Below are 14,924 nucleotides of genomic sequence, written 5' to 3' on the forward strand. Positions count from 1 at the left end.
CCAATGCCAACCAAGAAACCCCTAAAGATGGCTTCCCCTTACCAAGAATCAACCAACTTGTGGACCAAACAGCTGGCCATGAACTCATGTCATTCATGGATGCCTATAGTGGTTACAACCAGATCCTACTGGCAGAAGAAGACCAAGAGAAAACATCGTTCGTAACAAAACAGGGCATCTACTATTACAATGTCCTCCCGTTCGGCCTAAAGAACGCTGGAGCGACCTACCAAAGATTGGTCACCGACATGTTCCAGGACATGTTAGGAGACACCATGGAAATCTACATAGACGACATGGTTGTAAAAATCAAGAAATCTGGCGATCACTTAAACCATCTTGAAAAACGTTCTCCATACTCAAGCGAACTCAGATGAAGCTCAACCCAGAGAAATGCATCTTCGGCGTGTCCTCCGGAAAATTTCTGGGGTATCAAGTATCCTAACGAGGGATAGAAGCGAACCCAGACCAGATTCGAGCATTCTTGGATATGCCCGACCCAAAAACAAAACAACAAATACAGAAATTGTTAGGAATGGTGGCCGCCCTAAACTGATTCATATCGAGAGCGTCAGACAAGTACCGACCTTTCCTACAAATCCTCAAGAAAGGTGAACAATTCTCCTGGAATGATCAATGCCACCGAGCATTCTCTACTCTCAAGGAATATTTGACAACACCACCTGTGATGGCAAAACCAATTGATGATGAAAACGCGGGGCAGACTTAGTCAAGTTTTCGACTTATTATCGGGCCTTCGGTTCTCCTCAAAGAGGACCAGAACACAAAGAAACCGATATACTTCACAAGCAAGACTTTGTTGCCAACTGAGAAGAACTACTCCCACATTGAAAAGGCAGTACTGCATTGCTTTATTTAGCAAGAAAGTTCAGGCCCTACTTCCAAGCACATCCAATCAAAGTACTCACCAACCTGCCACTTAAGAAGATCCTTTTTAAAGCCAATAAGATAGCTCGCATGGCAGTATGGGCAGAAGAACTCGGGGAACACCACATTGAGTTCGCCCCAAGAACATCCCAGAAAGGCCAAGTCGTTGATGATTTCTTAGCAAATTTCCCAGTTGACGACCTAAACTGGGAACCAGAAGAGAACGTCCCAACTTCTAAACAACTGGACCCATCAATATGGTCACTATTCGTGGATGGAGCTAGCAACCCAGGAGGCAGTGGAGTCGGCATAGTCCTGGAATCACCAGATGGCTCCATGGTGGAAAAGTCAGTTCGCATCGATTTTGCGACCTCCAACAATGAAGCGGAGTACGAAGCCTTGATCATGGGACTCCGTATGGCGCTAAAGCTCGATGTTTAGGAGCTCAAGGTCTTTAGCGATTCACAACTGGTCGTTCGCCAGGTCGCTCATGAGTATACCACCAATGAAGGTAACCTTTCTAAGTACCTTCAAGCTGTAGATAAATTATTAATATATTTCAAAAGAGTCACCATATAACATTTTCTAAGGGACGAGAATCACCACGCTGACAGCTTTGCCTATCTCGCGACCAAAACACCGAATTGTGACCCTAGGAAACTACTTATCGAGGTAGTCAACCAACCTGCTTACCAAAATGAGCACGTCCTAGAAGTTACCGACTTATGCCTACTCTCTGAATCTCAGATGAGTCAAACATGGATGCAACCTCTTATAGATTATATCTAGCTTAGCATATCACCAGAAGACCGCACAAAAGCCAGATAGGTTCAGTATCAGTCAAGTCGCTACTGCCTGGTCAATGGCAAACTTTTCAGAAAATCGGTTGGAGGACCCCATCTGAGGTGCATCATCCCAGAACAAGGTTAGACGATTTTCGTAGAAATCCATGAGGGAGAATGAGGAAACCACACAGGAGGTCGCTCTCTCGCCCACAAAGCAATCTCACAGGGATACTTCTGGCCACGAATGCAGATTGATGCCAAGAAATATGTACTCAAATGCATTAAGTGCCAAACATTTGGCCACAACATCATTCACCCAGCATGTGAACTGATCAACATTGCCAGCCCTTGGCCATTTCACATGTGGGGCTTGGACATTATGGGTCCATTCATTTCACAGAAAAGCACAGGCTTTCGATTCATCCTAGTTGCAACAGACTACTTCACCAAATAGGTAGAAGAGATTCCCTTGGCTCATGTCAAAGAGTCTAATGTCAGAAACTTCGTTTGGACCAACATCATTACCAGATTTGGCCTCCCCCACACATTGGTAATGGAAAATGGCTCTCAGTTCAAAGAAAAAATAGTCAAAGAATTTTTGGCCAAATGGAAGATCGTTCATGCATTCTCCACTCCCCAGTATGCTTAGAGCAACGGTCAAGCGGAAGCTAGTAACAAAGCAATTCTGAAAAACTTGAAAAAGAAGATCGAAAAGAACAAAAATCAGTGGCCAATTAATGCAGCTAGAAAACATCTTATGGGCTCATAGAACGATAGCTCGTTCTAGTACACGTGAGTCACTATTCTCACTATGCTACGGTACTGAGGCCATCATCCCTACCATGCTGACAATTACAATGACTCGATCAGAGATCGTCAAATCTGGACAGAACGACTCCATTCTTGCTCGTGAAGTCGACTTGCTTGAAGAACGACGCGACCTAGCAGCCATTTGAGTGGCATCCTACCAACAAACTCTGAGGAAGACATACAACAAGCGAGTAAATCCTCGCAGTTTCCAACCAAGCGACCTAGTCTTGAAAAAGACTAAGGATGACTCGAAACTAACACCGACTTGGGAAAGTCCTTATATAATGGAACGAGTCGTTGGCAATGGATCATATTGGATCAAAACCCAAGATGGACAGGCACTTCCACGTCCTTGGAATACTTTCTTGTTTAAGAAATTTTATCAATAAAAATTCCATTTCCATTAATTCTTTCTCTTAGCATTATTCATATAGTTTTATTCAGCATTAATGAACTGCAGTATCCCAATGCTGTCAAATCTAAGAACTAAAACGCTCTCCAAAGCTTAAACGTTCTCAACAAAATGGTCACTCGAGCTCAGGACTACATAGCCCACAGGCTACTTTGCCTTAACACTTCTCGCTAGTTGGAGACCTATATTTAAGGGTGGAATTCGAGCTAAACAAGCCGAGCTTTACCTTGCTCAAGCTCGGCTCGCTAATTACACGAGCTTTAAATTGAGCTCGAGCTCGGCTCATATATTAAACGAGTGAGCTCGAGCCGAGCTTAAACGAGCCAAGCCCAAGCCGAGCTACGAGCCCTTGGTTATTTTACACTATAAATATGCTATTTGAGCTAAACGAGCCGAGCTTCATCAAACTCATTTGTTACATGAGCTCGAGCTCGGCTCATATAGTAAACGAGCGAGCTCGAGCCGAGCTTAAACGAGCCAACCCCAAGCCGAGCTCCAAGCCCTCGGCTCAAATTCCACCCTTACCTATATTTCTAGGGTCAACTAAGTACAGAATGCTCTCTAAGAGCAAAAACATTCAAATGAACTCAAACACGCTCTCCAAAGCTTAAACGTTCTGAATGACTAAAACGCTCACTCGAGTTCAGGGCTACATAGCCTTAACACTTCTCGCTAGTTGGAGACCTATACTTCTAAGGTCAACTAAGTGTATAGACGCTCTCTAAGAGCAAAACATTCAAACAAACTCAAACGCTCTCCAAAACTCAAACGTTTTGAATGACTAAAATGCTCACTCGAGCTCAGGGCTACATAGCCCACAGGTTACTTAGCCTTAACACTTGTCGCTGGTTGGAGACCTATATTTCTAGGGTCAACTAAGTGCAGAACGCTCTCTAAGAGCAAAACATTCAAATGAACTCAAACGCTCTCCAAAGCTCAAGCGTTCTGAATGACTCAACGATCACTTGAGCTCAGGGCTATATAGCCCACAGGTTACATAGCCTTAACACTTCTCATTGGTTGGAGAACTATATTCCCAAGATCAGCTAAGTGTAAAACACCTTCTACGAGCAACACACTTACTTAAGTTACAACGCTCACACAAGCTCAAACGCTTCATAGTACCTTATGTCTCCCTAGACAAACGGGATGTACATTTCTAGGTCATATGCCTACGAAAGTATATGCAACAAGCATTCAGACAAAGGTAAGATCATACTTCAAAGTACACATGCATTTCATAAGTGCAAGTACAAATTGCCTGAACATACTTAGGAAACCAATTCTTTAAAGCTACCGAACTGCCACTTATATGGAAACCAGTTCATCCCAATCTCAAAACTAAAGCAATAGATAAAGCGAACTGCCCAGGTTTCCCCAGGTTATCAGCTCTTAATGTATCTAGGCCGAGCCCCAACCATTTCAAGAAGCGAACTGCCCAGGCAAGCCTAGAAAACCAGTTCTATTATTTTACAACCACTCACAAATTAGAAAAATATTTAAAGAAACCTCACAAAGGAAAAAGAAATGCAGAAGCGATAGTCAAGCATCAGGAGTAACATGCTTATCTTCAGCAGGAATGGTAGCTTGGTCAGCAGGAGCAGTACTAATAGACGGAGCATTACTAGCATCTCCAGGTACGACAAACACATTCGTACCTAGAGCCCCACGTTCACGCTCTCTTTTCAATTCAAAGTACGTCTCCTCCAGCAACGCGTAATCTTGGCACACTCTGTCATATGCCTTTTATAGCATGACGAGCAGCCGACTTGCATTGCTTGGCGTACTCAGTTATTGCTCCCAGTTTTTCTTGCACGACAACCATCGAACTGACCAGCAACGACCTCTCGGACACAGCGTCCTGATGCAACTTTTGCAATTCAACCAGTTCTTTCCTCTCAGCCTCTCGAGCAAGCTGCATTATCAACAGGTCCTGTTTTATCCTGCCCACATCATTTTCCATAGTTTCCATAACTCAGGCGGAGTGCTTCAGCTTATGATACCCAGTAAGAAACTACAACAAAAACATACATGTTACTCTTGCCAATAAAAGAAAAATGGACCAGAGAATAGTAAAAGCTTACCAAACAGCAAGCCATATCCATGGTCTCCACAGTCTTATCCAAATCTTGGTCTTCCAGCATCTCCTTGTCACCTTCCAAGACAATTCCTTCCAGAAGAATTAGTTATGGGTGCCGAGCTGAGGCTGCAGTTAGATCGTTTTACTGCATGCCTCTTCCCCGCCTTCCCAACGCTCCAACCCCAGAGCTCTCCCCAGCAACAACTTTTTCCCTTACCGCCACAGCACGGTCGCGAGCACCCAGGTCAGCCCTACCCCTTACATTCGGGTCCCTGAACACCACACCTCCAGTTCGCTTGCGTGAACCAGAGGCAGAGTGACCCACATTTTTAGATCGTTTCGTGGCCCTCGTTTCAGAAGAGACCACCTTCTGCTTACCCAGATCGCGTGAACAACATGGCACGAATTCAATCTCCTCCATGATGAGCAGAGAGGTCTCCCTCACCCTTCCCATTGGAGGAACCAAAGAGTCAAAATCATCACCATCTGCCCTAGACATTCTACACTCCGTTGACAGCACAAATTTCAGCAAAAGAAGCGTACTAAGCCTACATATCACAAAGAAGAGAAATGAAAAGAAGTTGGAGCAAACCTGAAATGCTAGAGAGCTTGGGCAAGAGTTTCGACAAGAGCTTTGGCAACTAGTTTGAAGAAAGTGACGAACACTACTGATATTAGCTTTTTCTATGTAGAGATTGAACTCTCTAATTTGGCATAAAAGCAACTTAAAGTTCCTTACTCATGATCTTCGTTTTCGTGAAGTTGGAATAAGGATTCGAACCAACCTAAAGTCTAGGACAACTACAAATTAGTTGTTACAGTTTAGGGAACTAATGAGTAAGGTTATAATACTAATGCTAGGTTTCTTTCCTACACAAACAATAAAAAAAAACATTAAGGTTTGAAATCATGCACTTAATACAAAATACAAATTACTAAAGAAAAGGTGGAGAGCTAATCCTCCTCATGTGAAACTAACATTTAGTTGTTGATTTGAAAAGGTTTATTTGATTCTTCCTAGACTCATAGACAAGCCCTAATGGAAGAAAACTTGATCCCTATCATGTATGGCTCATTAAAGAGTTCATACATGCTAGCAAGTGGAACCAAGCAATGACTTATCTCTAAGCTCATTACTTTGATTCCTAACTAGACACTACACCAACTATCATTTTGGGATAGGATGCAGGTCTAGTTGTTCTTCCTAACAACCTGCCAAGCCAACCACAAATATTCTCCCTCACATGAGATGGATTAACTCCCCAAAAGAGAAGTTAGCTCATGATCCTTGGGATGATGAATTACAAGCTAGAAGAACAAAAGAGAGAGAAAGAAGAAGAAGAAAAACCAATTAAACTCACTTGCTTTTTATTTTCTAGAAGAAAACTAAGGTTTCCTCCATTAAAAACTATCACAAGCTTTCTTACCAAAAACTAAAACTAAAAACTAAAAATAGCTAAGGAACTAAAATAATACAAGGTAAGGAAAATAAGTCAAGGGAGTAAATGGAGTGTCCCCCCCTTATTTTGTTTTCTTCTCCATTTGAAAGACATCTCATTTCCTCCCATGTGAAACATCAAACCACATTTACTTCATTTTTATCCACCACATTAAAACAAAGTGACACCTTGCCTTTTTTTTCACTATTAACACCTAATCTAATTAATTACATGCAAGGTGTCAACTTTGCACCAATAATTTGTCATTTTTGTCTTGACATGCTCCATGATTGATGACTCATCCAATCTTGTGGGCCCATAGTAGTGTCCTATGTGTAGTCCAATGGGCGGTCCGGTCTTTGGGCAATTTTACAACTTCCCCCTATCGTAGAGTTCATCATGCGATTGTCCGAAAGCAGCTCACTTGTCGATTCGAGTCCCTGGTTCAAGAGGTAGAAGCTTCGAAGTTTGATGCTTAAATGTGGATTTGGAAGAATTCATATATATGTCGTTCCTCGTGCTTATTGCAGGTTTAAATCATATTTTCATGTTTACTGCGAATACTTGCAAAAGTATGAAAACATATTTATTTCATGATTATTAAACACATAGTTAACCAAATTTATATGTCTCAACGGGGTTTCATAATACACTTTTTGGTGCTTATCACATTACCCCCAAACGGCACTTTGCTTGTCCTCAAGCAAAAAAGAGACATTAAAACAAATAAGTGGCCAAAAATGTGTAGTCCTAACTAATTCTCGTTTCGCAGAGTGCGGTTGCATTGACCATATGCAACAAGGCCTTAAACCACTAGGAATTCCCTAGTGGACGAGTTATAGCCTCATGAGAGTTTTCCGAAGAAGATACTCACAAACTTCATTTATACTACAACGACTCGGTGATGAAACTTCGTTTCCTAAATTAATATCGATATCCATACATCTCCTTAGCGAGGAACGAGGATTGATTTCTTTGAAACTCAAGTTAATATGTATTCAATAATTAAAACATCTACATATAATCATGCATGCAGTGAACTTTTCATTGAAATGTACTAGCGGGGTTGTTTCAATCCTTTGGAGAGTGTACCTAAATGGGTTCTCACCGGTATATGTCAAAACACAATTTCACTCAAAAATTTTCCACTCAGGTTTTGTTAACTCCGATTAATGCGGTGGGCACACGCTTTCCTCACATCTCAATGATAGTCGAGGAGCCGATGTCGATCAATCACGCCTACTACTTATTATCACACCACCCTACTCCTAATTGAGCTAGAGGTCTTTATTAGGTATTGTGGGGCTTAGGTGATAGTGTACAAGAAAATGGAAATGGATAATTAAAATTTACGAGTATGAGAGAATAGGGTCTTCATATATTTACACTAGAGAAATCTTTGTTTTCTTTCCTTCTTCTCACCGAAGTTTTCCAACCTTGTTCTTAAATGCCTTTTTTTTTTTTTTTTTTTTTTTTTTTTTTAACCGGCTTAAGAACATGATTCTATTTTTCTTTCACTGAAGTAAATAACCCCGACTTTTATTTGGGACAAGTCTTTCTCTTTATTCTTTCCACATTTCATCCTATTTCTCATACTCATCACTTAGGTAGGTTCTTTTATTTGGTTTAATAGATAGGTAAGGAATTTTTTTGGTGAAAGTGAAAGGTTCGATTGGAGTGACTAAGCGGTAAAATTTGTAAATGTAAGAATTTTTAGCTATGTCGATCCAAAGATGGCCTAAATTCTCTAGGGTTGGGTGGTGATCAAGTAAGTAGATCGTGATTTTTCTCTAATCGGAAAACTACTCCTCTGTGTCATCACACACAAATCACCCATGTCAAGGTTTTTTGGTTAGATTCTCCACAGATTTATAGTTTAAGTAACTAACCGTTGGTTCCGTGAAACTTCTTGCTATGTACAATCGATGATACTCAAGTACATGAATGTTCATGAAAAGATGTATAAACTATTGCATACATATTATCTTAAGTTTCTTAAAAACAACTCCTAATTCGGATACTAATGTGAGATTTCTAGACAATTTTCATCATTGAAAAGGAAACAAGACTTTGTCACTAAGTACAATTATTATCATGAAAATAAAAACTATATACAGGTTACAATTTGCCTAATATTTGCTATAAGGTTAAAGCACCCACAATAGAATGATGCTTAGTCCTCGAAGTATCAATAATTAAAGAGAGAAAGTACCTGAGAACCGTGAGCAAAATTAGGGCTAGATTGCTGGAACAGAAAGGTTGGAGAACATAATATATTATTTAGAAAGAACAAGAAAATGTTCAATAGCACACTAAACATAGCACACGAAATAAAAAACAATAGCATACGAAACATGAAAAACAATAGCACACCAAACATAAGGTTTAGCTAGATATATGTACAATAGCAAACTCAAGTTTACCATCCAGCAGGATGTGAAGTTCTGGCGTCCTCTTGAAGGAAATGCATTTCCTTAGCATCGCGCCAAAAGATAATAGTCTGCCAAATTTCTGCCCATTCTTCGTTTCCAGCTTTCCTCAAATATGTCTTCATAGTTTCATCCTTCGGGTAACAATGAACATGCCTCAGGTACCGAGCGGGACGCTTCCATTGCCTAAACCTCAATGAACGAATGATTACGTTTTGTGGGCACATAGAATCTACCTTGACCCGATCATGAAAAGTAGCCGCAAACCGTGGGAAATGTGTCTTCATGATTCGCAAGCGGTGACCGGTAAGAGTATATCTTGATCCCGAAAAGTCGCGAGCTCGTTTTAGGTTGGAGATAACACAACCTATGATGTTAAATAATGTATGACCTTGAGCTAGGGCAATCAATACAACGCATAGCGACCTCGTTGGCGAGAAAAATGCCAATCTCTCATAATGTTCAGGAGTACAAATAACATCGCAGTCCCCATGTTCATGGTCATGCTTGCCAAGGGAATGGTGACGTCAAGCCATGCCACATGGCCATTTCCTTCTCATTTAATCTCAAGACCATCACCGTAAGTTTCACGAAATGCTTGCCACTGAAAGGAACGGTAAGAATTATTATAGATGTAATGCCATGATGCAACAGGATCGTGATATGGAAGATCCAAAGTTATTGCAAGTTGTTGTTCAGAAAAGATATGAGGTGTGTCACCAACTTGGATTGTGAACCCGTCTAAGTAGAAACCATGCGCATGGTTGAATCTTTGGTGTGTCTTCCATATTAGCATAAAAGTATGCAGCCAAACTCGGAGAATAAGTTTGGTCAGGTTGAAGAAGTAGGGAAGATCATCCGATGTTTGTAATGTAGTCACGGAAGAGATGACCATAGGTATTGGAATCCATCATAGACTGAAAGGATTGCTCAGGAATGAGTTTGGGAGGTACCACGTTTGATGAAGATGCAATTGATGAAGATGCCATAGTGGATAAAGTAGAGAAATAGGTAACAACAAAGGCAAACTGGATGGATAAATGAGTATGTAAGAGAATAGACCCTCCTGTAAGCACATGTTAAATTATATTAGTCACAACACTAATGATGACAATCCTATTAAGCATTTCATACAAAAGAAGACACAAAAGTAAGACAAAATGCATAATACGACGAAAAAAATGTAATAACATATATGAGTATTTATTTATGGACTTAGTAATAGTAGAAAATTATGGATTGTTATGTTGATCTTGGAGATGCATATCGTGCACCAGACTGTTTAGTTCTTCCATTTGTTGGTCAAGTTGCATCTGAATGTCCCCTTGGCTGGAAGAGAGTACAGTTTGATTTTTCATTAGGAGAGCGTGATTTTGCAAGGACTGAGAATGAATTTCCAAGATCTCCTCCTGTTCAACATCATGCGTTGCTTGACGATCTTGGAAATCCTGAAGAGTTGTGATGATGATATTCTGACGAGCGAGTAGTTCCCTCAAACCCTGATGAAGAAGTTTAATGCCTTCCATGGGATTAATAATATTCAGCATGACATTTTCATCAAATAAATGGTCAGAATTTGAGCTTGGGTCGTTCTGTTCCTCTATCAGAGTATCAGGAGTCCAAAAACCAACGGAGTAATCTGTTTGGAGTACTTTTATTTGTGCTCTTTGAAGGGGTGTCTCTGGAGAAATTTCTAGATAACCCCAACGCATCATAATCTGCGTTACTAAAGTGGGTAGGTGTCGACCTTCTTGTTTTCTTGGTGATTACGTTCGGAGGTGTTGGATTAGACAAAAGTCATCTCTTTGAGTCCGCAAAAATCCCAAAGTAGGTGAAGTTGAGGTTTTGTGACTTCTGATTGGTGTGATGTACCTACCACATTGTGTCCCAACCAGTGGAGCACAACACGTTGATTCTGTTTCAAAGAGCGTTGAAGAACAATGTGATGTGTATTTCCGACTTCGTCATGAGATACGGTAGCTCATAGTAAAGTTTTGGCGGAATCAAATGATGACTCTTGAAAAAGGGACCCCTGGGTATTCACTGGGATTTGAAATATGTCGGAGATCATTTCCTTAGTCAATTCCGAATGTTGTCCATAGGCATTGAAATAGAATTTTCCATTTTCAGATCCGCTAAATTGGTAGAACATCAAAACCAATTCTCGGGAATAACCAGCTGCTGAATGATATAGAAGAGGCGTCCATCCGCGACGTATGATTTCGGTGTCAAAATAAGGAGAAAACCGCCATCTTCGAAAAAGTTTTCAGGTAGTCTTTCTCTGCCGTTATTTTTCGTGGTTGATCCATTGGTAGTATTACTGAAGGAAGGATAGGGAAAATTGTTTGAATAAGAATGGCTGAAAAAGAAGAGATTTATAGCTAATCTATGAGTCTATACCAATCTGGAGTCCAAGTGTAGTTAATGACCCATGTGATTATGAAAACAAAGATCATAGGGGATCCACAAAGAAGTCTTTGTCATGTCGGATATCCAAATACAATTAATGAGATGGTTTAATGTTAGAAAATACGGAGGAAAGTTTCACAGGGTAGTTAGACTTACACGTAATTTCAGAAATGATGATCATAACTCAGTAATAGAATATGGATAGAATAATCAAGCTGCATGTGTGACAAGTGTTATGCGTACCTTGTAGCGTGCGCGATTTTCTCTGAACACCATGTGTATCCATTAATTATTTTGGTGAGTTTTGGATGGCCTTTCTTTGTTATGGTTTGTTTATTATTTACTTATTATTATTTTATTATTATTTTATTATTATTTTATTATTATTTTATTTTTTTTAGAGAGGAAAATACAACTAATATACACAAATATTTAATACGGAACTTCTCCATTTAATACGTAACCCGTACAAATGTGTGAGAATTATTTAACACACCATACTAATATACAAAATGAAAATCAGAAAAAGAGACGGTTACATAAATCTAGATGTTCCGATCATGTTATGCATGAGTGACAAGAGAATAATGATAAACACTGTTATCACGAATACTGTGATAGCCCATTCGCGTTGCTCCTTTTCCCATCGCTCTATTTGATTCATTATGTTCAAGAAATTGAGAATTTGTGAAAAAGAATTTGTAAAGAGGGAGAGAAGGGAATGAGTGAAAGTGGAAAAGGAGAGTTGTATTTATAACTTGATTTCTGACCGTTGGAATCAGTCCGTTTGGTTCTGACCGTTGGGCTTTGAGAGTAGGCCCAATGCATCAAGGGACAACTAATATAGTAGGAATCCATTATTTTGGGTTAGGTCCAATATTTTTTCCCAAGCCCAAATGATTTCCAGAACTTCCCCTTATGCCCCGAATTGTTCCGAAATTTCAAACTTGGAATTTCGATTCGGTTTAACTCCAAATTGAACCAATGAGATACCAAAACGATCGGCATTAAAAATTCCATCCACTGGAATATGACATAATCACATTCAAACTCAATTTTTTATTTATTTATTTATTTATTTACACTTTTATATACAAATGTACAAGACGAAAAGAACGTGTCAACAACACCGGAAATCCAAACAACACATCACAACAGCTTAACTCAGGCAACTTTCATATCGGCTCTGGGGCGAACCCAATCCTGCCAGACTGTGGCTTAACCTTTATGTTATAGGGGCCTAAGGTTCAGGACGGTACCATCCCTGACCAATGTGTAATGGTCTAGTAATAATATTACCCTTAGTACATATGGTATAGCCTCAAACCGCCTTGATCTGATCCACATAGAAAACTGATCGGGGTTGACCTGGTGGAATCCATTGCCCACACGAACTAGGAAATGTCCGATGTTGCATATCACGACTTTCTTTGGGCACGATGCTTGATGCTAAGGGAAAAACGAGTATATACATGTTGAGTCTTTTAACGTCAGATCCTCAAGACGAATGTGAGTCTTTTAACGTCAGATCCTCAAGACGAATAGGAGTCGTTTAACGTTAGATCCTCAATGTGAGTCTTTTAACGTCAGATCCTCAAGACGAATCCCAACCTGTGGGAACAACGGGACGACGACGGTTTATCCCGGCCGAAATGGGTGTCGACAATAATATACCTTATACCGGCTCATCTCGGATAGAAGATCAAGACCTGGACAGAAAGGAGTTTGACAGTTCATACACCACCCCATCCTTTTCACCCGTCGCTTTCGAGCAAAAGTTCTACGACCATTACCTATTCAAGATGGGTGAGATTTGGACCAAATGATGAGTTGGAGTTTGCGAGGAAGAGAATAGAAAAGGGAGGAGAAAGAAGGAGTTGAAATTTTTGGTACCCATTGTTTTCCAGGAGGCACGTTTGCTTCGATTATCGAGAAGACATTTATACTTCGGTTAAAGTAGAGTTTTGTGGACTATGGTTCCGCTTTGCAACCACACACTCTAGGGATTTAAAGAAAAGAAAATAGAAGAGGGGCCGGCTACCCAAATGGTGTACTTTCTCTGTTTAAACACGTGGAAAGAAGTACACCACCGAATCTATTAGTCTATGTAGATCGGTCATTGAGAAAGAGTCTCTTCGACATCCGGAGAGCGCAACTCATGATAATGTTTAAAGGCGTTGGCCATTTACTTGAAATTATTTGTCATCATTTACGTTTTCAAAGAAATAGCCCCATAAGGGGTGACAACGAGAGATTGTGAAAGGACCGGACCATCGAAGTCTTTAATTTTCTGGAAAAATGTGTAATCTTGATTTGTACAACAAAACTTTTTGACCCACTTTGAATTCTTTTCTCAATATGTGCTTGTCATGCACTCTTTTCATGTTGGCTTTATAGGATTTGAGATCATAGGCATCACTCGAATTTCCTCAAGCTCATTTAACTGCAATTTTCTCTTCACGCCGCGTTAGTATTATAATTGAGGCTTTTGATGGCCCATAGAGCCGCGGTGCTCAAGTTCAACCGCAGATGACAATGTTTTCCAAAAACGAGGCGATAAGGAGACATCCCTATAGGTGTCTTAAAAGTTGTTCTCAGATGCCCACAAGGCATCGGATAATCGTAGAGACCAATTTTTCTAGATGGATTGACGCTTTTTCCAAAATGGATTTGATCTCTCTATTAGAGACTTCTACTTGACCACCGGTTTGAGGATGATACTGAGTTGCCACTTTGTCGTGACTCCATATTTCTTTACTAATGATTCAAAAATTTTATTACAGAAATGTTTTCCCCCATCACTAATTATAGCTTTTGGAACACCAAATCGAGATAAAATATTTTCTTTTACGAACAAAATGACCGTTTTATGATCGTTAGCACAACATGCCAATGCCTCAATCCATTTTGACACGTAGTCAACTGCTACTAGTATGTATAGGAAGCCAAGTGAATTTGGAAATGGACCCATGAAGTCAATGCCCCATACATCAAAGATTTCCACAATTAAAATGGGATTTAAGGGCATCATATTGCGTTGAGTAATGCGTCCTAGCTGCCGGCGGCGTTGCATGCTTTGCAATGTTCATGTGCATCTTTAAACAGTGTTGGCCAATAGAATCCACATTGTAGGACCTTGGCCGCAGTTTTCTTACCACTAAAATGACCACCACAAGATTGTTCATGACAGAAGGATAACACATCATTGTGTTCCCAATCGGGGATGCAACAAAATGGGATTAGTTGGTCGGAACAATACTTGAAGAGGTAGGGATCATCCCAGAAATAAAATTTCACAGTGGATAAGAACTTTTTCCGGTCATTACGAGACCAAGATGAAGGGACTTCTTCGGTAACTAAGTAATTTACTATGTCAGCGTACCAAGGAGACGAAAAAATAGAGTACAAGTGTTCATCTGGAAAAGAATCACAGATAGGTTCTGTATCAGTATCAACATCACTGACAAGTCGTGATAAATGGTCCGCAACCACATTTTTGCAACCTTTTTTATCTCTAATTTATAGAGTAAACTCTTGCAAAAGGAGAATCCATCGGATCAACCTTTGTTTTGCATCTTTTTTCGCTAATAGATAACGAAGTGCCGCATGGTCAGTGTAGACAATAGTTGGAGAACCCACTAGGTAAGGACAAAACTTATCCAAAGCATATAC

This window comes from Coptis chinensis, chromosome 6 (genome assembly GCF_015680905.1).
Source record: "Coptis chinensis isolate HL-2020 chromosome 6, ASM1568090v1, whole genome shotgun sequence".
In the NCBI taxonomy this organism is placed as follows: domain Eukaryota; kingdom Viridiplantae; phylum Streptophyta; class Magnoliopsida; order Ranunculales; family Ranunculaceae; genus Coptis; species Coptis chinensis.